Genomic DNA, 7,197 nt, shown 5'->3' with positions numbered 1-7,197 from the left:
TGTGACTTTTACGGCGGAAGTGGGTCTTCTTCGTGTGCTTATTCCCCGTGATGTAGCCGGTTGGTTTGAAACAATTCGTCGGCTTTATTTTATTTTTACCATTCGTTAATTTACATTTTCAGGTCGTTTAACTTTATGTTCGTTTCTTAATAAATTCTCAGTAATGAGTTCCTGAGTCACTTTGACCTAGGGCCAGTTTTATTTATCCAAAAGTGTCAGAAATCAAACATTTCCAATAAATATTATTTGGGTCTGATTATCAATTTCATTACTGACCATTTCAATCAATATTTAGATCAGTGGTGTTCTTTGCAGCTCAGTTCAGTGAGCATGTACATGACATAATTTTTTTTTTTTTTCCCCTATGGAGTGATTTTTATAAATTAACATGAGACACCTCTTTTGTTCAGGGTCAAATTGACCCTGTGACTTAAAATCCAGACAAATGAGCCATACAGATGATTGGATTTTTGAAAATACAATTTGTTTAAGCACTTCTTTTTTTAGCCTGAAATGAACATTAATTTATTTATTACTTTTTGAGCAAAACACATCTTCCTTCCCTATTAGTCATTTCAAAAAGTATTTTCTGTATTGAGTTGGGCATGACCCACTGCCACTGTCTTCATTATGTTTTCTGCAGATAGTTTTATCTCACATACACTGATGATGATACTTTATTGATCCCACAATGGGGAAATTACAGTTAACAGAACACCCATCCAAGAAGACAAACAGAACAAACATGGGGAGATAGGTGAACTGTGGCCATGCTGCCCCCCTTCTGGAGGCGCTGCTATTAAAAAGACATGTTGCTAAAGTATTCACTCACCCCTCAAAGGGGACGCTCTTAGGAGCTCAGTGAACTCCAACACTAAAACACCTTTGAAATGAATTAGAGTGGAGACTGCGAGCCTGCCCTTCTCTCCAACATCAGTGTCTGAACTCACAAATGTGCTTCTGGAAGAATGGTCAGAAATTTTCATAAACTCTCCTAATCCTTGTGGAAAGCCTTCCCAGAAGAGTTGAAGCTGTTAAAGCTGCAAAGGGTGGATCAACATCATAACATCCTATTGAGAATGGGATGTTACTCAGGTTCACATGTGAGTGAAGGCATTTGAGCGAGTACTTTTGGCAGTATAGTGTGTCTCACACTTGAAAAGTAACAAATAGTATTTCACACTTCAGACCCCTTTAACCTCCAACGTAAAAACAGCAAAAATTACTTGATCTAAAAAAACAAACTTCAAACTGTAAAATGGGTCAAACTGCTGACCCCTAACATAACAGTATGGTTAACAACTTTGTGTAGTATGGAGATTTCACAAGCTATAAATCATCAGACTGTATTTTTTTCTAAAGTTAAATGAAGTCTTTTGAATGTTGCCTTTAAATCCCTTTAATATTTAAAATGATTTTTAAATTAAACTTAGCGATTACAATGTGAAAACAAAGTAACTGTGCAATCTTGTGAACAGCTGATGCCAAACACCATAGCACTTAGCCTCTGTCATGACATTCTTGCCACTATTGCATTACTCTTTTGTGCACTTTGAGACATTTCAGCCAAAAACAGAACAAGGATAATAATCACATGGTAATGTACATTAATCCACAGTATTCCATCTCCTTGACTCTGAACCACAGCTGTTACTTCTTATCCTGTTCTTGATGATTGATAAATAGTTCGACAAGTGTTGCTTCTTTCTAAATATTTATTTATGATCACATAACACACAAACTGAAACAATTTAAAGAATGAACAAGAAACCACAACAAACAAGAGTTAAAACCGACTCCTGCTGGCCATCACCACCTCTGCCTGTAGCCGGGTCAGACCTTGCATTGCCAAGAACTTGATGATGACCTGAAAAATAAATAATCCAGTCATGCCTTGTGGCACTCACAACTTCACTTTCATAGTCTCTAAAGGGACATTTGTTTTGCAGCCAAGCAAGCACAAAAACAAAACTGTTACTCTTTACAGCCTCCAGTTTTAGACAGTCACAATTTTCCACACTACCTAAGAGAACAGCTCATATTGAGGTTTGATTTTTTTGCTCCAAGCTGGCATTTTTCCCCCCAAAATGTTTAAACTGCTAAGCAATTCTTAAAGAAATGTGGGTATAAGTAAATGCAAGTATGTCAGTCAAATGTTTGAGTTTATCTGTATTCTCTTTGTGTGACACTTCATATACATATTTAACTAGTAAATGCCATAGTACCTCGTGTTTTCATTTGAATCTCTGCGTCCACAGTTAACTCCTCTCTCAGATGCTCCTGGTTTATCCATGCACAGTCTGTATGCAGCCAGCCTTTGCACACATGACACTGGACCCATTCCAGTGTTTCATCTGGGTATAAGAGTCTGCAACATAAAATACATTTTCTGTTTGAAATTAGACACACTGCCCAAAAGTTATCCTTGAACTGTGTTGTGGCTGCCTGTGTATATGAGGCATCTTATATCATCTCAAAAACACTGACAAGTCCAAATTTCAGTTTAGTTAACTTTTAAACCCACAGCAGTCCTATGCTCTCCTCATTGTGAATCTGGGACATAATTGACATCCATGCTCAGAGGATGTGAGGTTACACTCTCCAGCCTGCCTCCTTTGCAAATAACAGATGGGTGCATCTGTTAAAAAAAAAAAAAAAAAAAAGGACAGAAAAAGAAAAAGTTAATAATTTATGGAATATTACATTCAACCATATCTTGAAAACTTTACTCACTGCTTTTTTGGAACATGTATGAGATTTAGGGGAGATATCGCGGGACTGACTTGTACGGCAACACCATGTAATCAAAACAGTGCATTAACACAACTGTCTACAGTGACCGACAACAGGTAGCGCTCGTCTCTATCATTGAACAGCATATGCACCCTAACTAAACAGTGAAAATGCTGGCATACCTGATTAACATGTTGCACGGTCAAAAACTGTTATGCTTCCACCATTGACGCCAACCAAATGAGCTAACCCTTCCCATATAAATACAACAACTCATAAACTAAGTGCCCCCTAGTGTTCGAACACATAACACCAAAATAAAAGAAAATGGCTCTTACAGCATGTTTGCCTTAACGTCTAACAAACACTACTGTGGGTTTGTATTGTGGTACACAGACTGTGCGTATTGTTTGTTTGACATTTACAGCCCCCGTGTGGACACCCAAAACCGGGCTATTTCACAATGTTTTAAGGAGGCGGGAAGCAAGCGGATCAAGGGGAGATGTTCATGATTTGAGACAAATGTGAAATCGCGCTGAAACTATGCAGGAACTTACTGTGCACCCAGCAATAGCAATGCCAAAGCACCAGTGTACTTGGCATCACTGTCAGTGTACATCCCCAATCACGATGGGAAGCACCCTGTCACAGTCTCCTTACCTTTAGGAGGCCTGCCCATGCACTTGGTGCACATGGGTGTCTCTCTCTCATCCTTCTACTACCGTACCTCTCCTGTCCTGTGGAGAACCACATGGTAGGGCTTCACCCATCTCTGGCAGTACTCACATAGGCGGTCATCCAAACCTTGTGAAACCTGACATGCCTCTGAAGACCTCACGGTTAGCCATCCCACCCCCAACACCTGTAGGAAGAAGAGAGAGCTGTCATGACACGTGACTTTGAACCCCCCAGACCTCTAATTTGACCACAACACTGAATAACTAGACTCATTCACAGGCAGTCACCAAAACAACATGAACAAGAACCAGGGTGGCTGTGCACCATCACACAACAATTCCCTATACCTGTAGTGACTAGTAGACACACAAATTACAGTAACACACAAACACGCCGTTTTTAAGTATAAATTGATTCAGTTCTGGTTCCGGTTAACAACTCATTTCTTTTCGAATATTAGGCAAACAATTTCCTACACCATAGTGACTGATACAGATGGACAATTAACATACACACACTCACTATTAAAACTATTTAATGTTTTCTTGTTATAGGGGTGTGTATTTAACTACATGGATAAATGTGTTGTCCGGACTTGTACATTTGTTAAATAGGTAGAGATACTTTATTTAGAAGGAAAGTAAATGATCAATTTATAGACATGTAACTGTTGTGATATAAGTGTTAGATAGTCTTTAATTTGCGGAAAATAAAATTTACTATTACTATAATAGAAGTTTTCCATGACCGAATGACTTCTATTTGTATAACACCTAGTCTATTATAGATGTTAGAACTATTTCTTTTCAGTGTAACACTTGTTTTTGTACTGTATTATTTTCTTTTCTTTTTTACTTTAAAATAATAAATTCTACAGCCAATGTACAGTCCACCGAAATATTCTACATTACAAATAAAAGTCATTGTAATAGTGTTCTGCAACACCAGTACAGTAATCATTAAATATTTATGTATGAAAATTTATATCACTTTTGCCTTTTGTTTTTGTGGGTTTAGGGTGAGTGCTGGAGGAATACCTTTTTTTTTTTCATTTTTACATTTACAAATATTTTTTATGCAATAAATTACAGTAAAATAATGTACAGTGTATCAACGATGTGTCAGTTCGTTTAACGCCACATAATTAGGTTTGTATCAAGTTTTTAGCAAAGGATTTCTGCAAGGATATATACATGGTTTCCTGATGCAATATATGCTATCAAGTAAGAAATGGGTAAGAACTATGTAAAACGTCAAGCACAAAAATGTATGTAGGATATAAGTTTGTAGATAAATGGATTATCCCAGCTTTCTGTTGGATCGTAGCAAACATCATCATTCCATAGTAGGTAGAATACAAAAACTATGGTAGCATTTACTGTGCTGGACAAAAGCATGGATACGGCATCTTTTGTTAAAACCATAGTACTAGTCCCATAGTTACGATGAAGTCCTATATGTAAACCATGGTAATACCACAGTTACCATGAAGTACTATGACTAAACCATGGTAGTGCTATGGGTAGGACCATAGTACTTGTAATACCAATGAGGTATAATTGTAAAACCATGGTTACTACAAAAAAACCCATAGTAAACCATAGTGAATTTTCGTAAGGGTTTACTGGTGAAACTTTACATTCATTGCAGACTTGGAAAGCTGCTCTGAATGCTTTCAGCTAAATATGAAGCTATGACTGAACTCTGACCTTTAACAGTAACTTGGTGAAACATCTCTGCTGTGGCTGTCAGAGCACTGCCATCTCTCAGTGAAGCTGAGCTTTGATCAACTTTAGCTGATCCTAGATCAGATTGGTTAAACTGGAAACATTAAAGTAGTTTTTCTGTCAATCTCATTTTTATCCAGTAATGGCAGAAATAATTAAATTCTCAATTAAAATAAAGTGAGGTTGCTATTCCATCAATAGATTCCATTTTTTACTGTGCAATTATTTAAACAAATAACCATAACATGAACTGTCATAAACTGCAGCAGAAAAGCTTTTTATTAAGTAACAAACTGGCCTGAGGTCAGCTCCCTCCGGGGTCTGCTGCTGTCTCAGTCTCTAACACACAGGTCGGTCAGTAAACTCAGTCTGAGCTGTTTCTCCACATTTTTATCTTCACTTTCTGTCTCCTGCAGTTTGTCCGTCAGGCTGAATAATTAGATTTTATAAATCGAATATGAAATTAAGATTCAGCTTCATCTGATGGAGATTCAAGTGATGAGTGCAGACATTATAAAGAAATGATAAATTTGATAACAAACTTTTATTCTGTCTATGATGATGTCAGAGTGGGTCAGGCTGATTAAAGTGACTCGTCATGCTCCACACTGACACGTGCGATCCTCCATCCGTCGGATTAAAATTTCCTTACTCACGCACGTGCTAAATCAGCGTTATCATACTCAGAGTTGATTGAACTGACTCTGATCAGCTGTTCTGGAACAGGAAACTCAGAGTTGCCGATCTCAGAGTTGGTCAACTCAGGGTATGTTTTTAAACTCAGAGTTTGTTGAACCTGCTTCCTGGAATAGGCCCCAGGTGGGTCTGTTGATGTGATACGTCAGCGTTTATGTCTATGGATTTACTGAGCTGGCTGAAATCCTGCTGACTGAAGGATGGAAGTTTGTTCATTCAGTCTGTTTACTTATTTTGTTATCTGACTCAGGAAGAAGCACTTTGGTGACGTTTGCTTCACTGCAGACTGACTTTTTTGCTGACATGAAAAGTATGAGCATGTACAACACACAATGTGGCGTGGCATGGAGTCGATCAGTCTGTGGCACTGCTCAGGTGTTATGAGAGCCCAGATTGCTCTGATAGTGGCCTTCAGCTCTTCTGAATTGTTGGGTCTGGCGTATCGCATCTTCCTCTTCACAGTAGCTCATAGATTTTCTATGGAGTTAAGGTCAGGTGAGTTTGCTGGCCAGTTAAGAACAGGGATACCATGGTCCTTAAAGCAGGTACTGGTACCTTTGGCACTGTGTGCAGGTGCCAAGTCCTGTTGGAAAATGAAATCTGCATCTCCATAAAGTTGGTCAGCAGCAGGAAGCATGAAGTGCTCTAAAACGTCCTGGTAGACGGCCGCGTTGACCTTGGACCTCAGAAAACTCAGTGGAGCAACACCAGCAGATGACATGGCACCCCAAACCATCACTGACTGTGGAAACTTTACACTGGACCTCAAGCAACGTGGATTCTGTGCCTCTCCTCTGTTCCTCCAGACTCTGGGACCTTGATTTCCAAAGGAAGTGCAAAATGTACTTTGATCAGAGAACATAACTTTGGAGCACTCAGCAGCAGTCCAGTCCTTTTTGTCTTTAGCCACCAACCTTCCGATTGGTAGATGACCTGCTCTACCCCGTGAGCCACAGCCACTCCAGTATTTTCATTGTATATATAAAATTAAGCAACACAGAAAATTGACTTTAACTAGACCCAACACAAATATTATCATCAAATAACTCCTGAAGAAAATGAACAAGACTCCACCTTCAACTTTCAAAACAAAGAGTTCAAAGCCAACATCAACCAACACAAGACAGCCAGAACAGCAAAGGCTGTGCATCTCTGGGTGTGTGGGGATAAATTCAGTTTAAATTATTTTAGTCTTCTTCCATCTTCCTTGTGAAACAACCATACTCCTACCTAAGCTGGTTAGGGATTCTCTTATCTCTTTGTAACTCTCTCCACCCCATCCTCCTGCTCCACTTTCAGTGCTTTGGGGGAGCTGGGAGAGCTGGGAGAGCTGCTGAGGGAAGGGGAAACAGGTGTTATTCAC

General features: G+C 39.0%; 1 long non-coding RNA gene across 1 annotated transcript; it reads right to left on the bottom strand.

The window, feature by feature from the left end:
* Positions 1 to 1,791: 1,791 nt before the first annotated feature.
* On the bottom strand, positions 1,792 to 2,660 carry LOC115788480 (uncharacterized). Its single transcript, XR_004020589.1, has 3 exons — positions 2,525 to 2,660; positions 2,226 to 2,368; positions 1,792 to 1,867 (listed from the first exon to the last, which is right to left on the bottom strand). It is a non-coding gene; the product is annotated as an uncharacterized LOC115788480 (long non-coding RNA).
* Between the last annotated feature and the right edge of the window lie 4,537 nt (positions 2,661 to 7,197).

This window comes from Archocentrus centrarchus, chromosome 11, assembly GCF_007364275.1.
Source record: "Archocentrus centrarchus isolate MPI-CPG fArcCen1 chromosome 11, fArcCen1, whole genome shotgun sequence".
In the NCBI taxonomy this organism is placed as follows: domain Eukaryota; kingdom Metazoa; phylum Chordata; class Actinopteri; order Cichliformes; family Cichlidae; genus Archocentrus; species Archocentrus centrarchus.
This window is presented reverse-complemented; position numbering and strand designations above follow the sequence as displayed.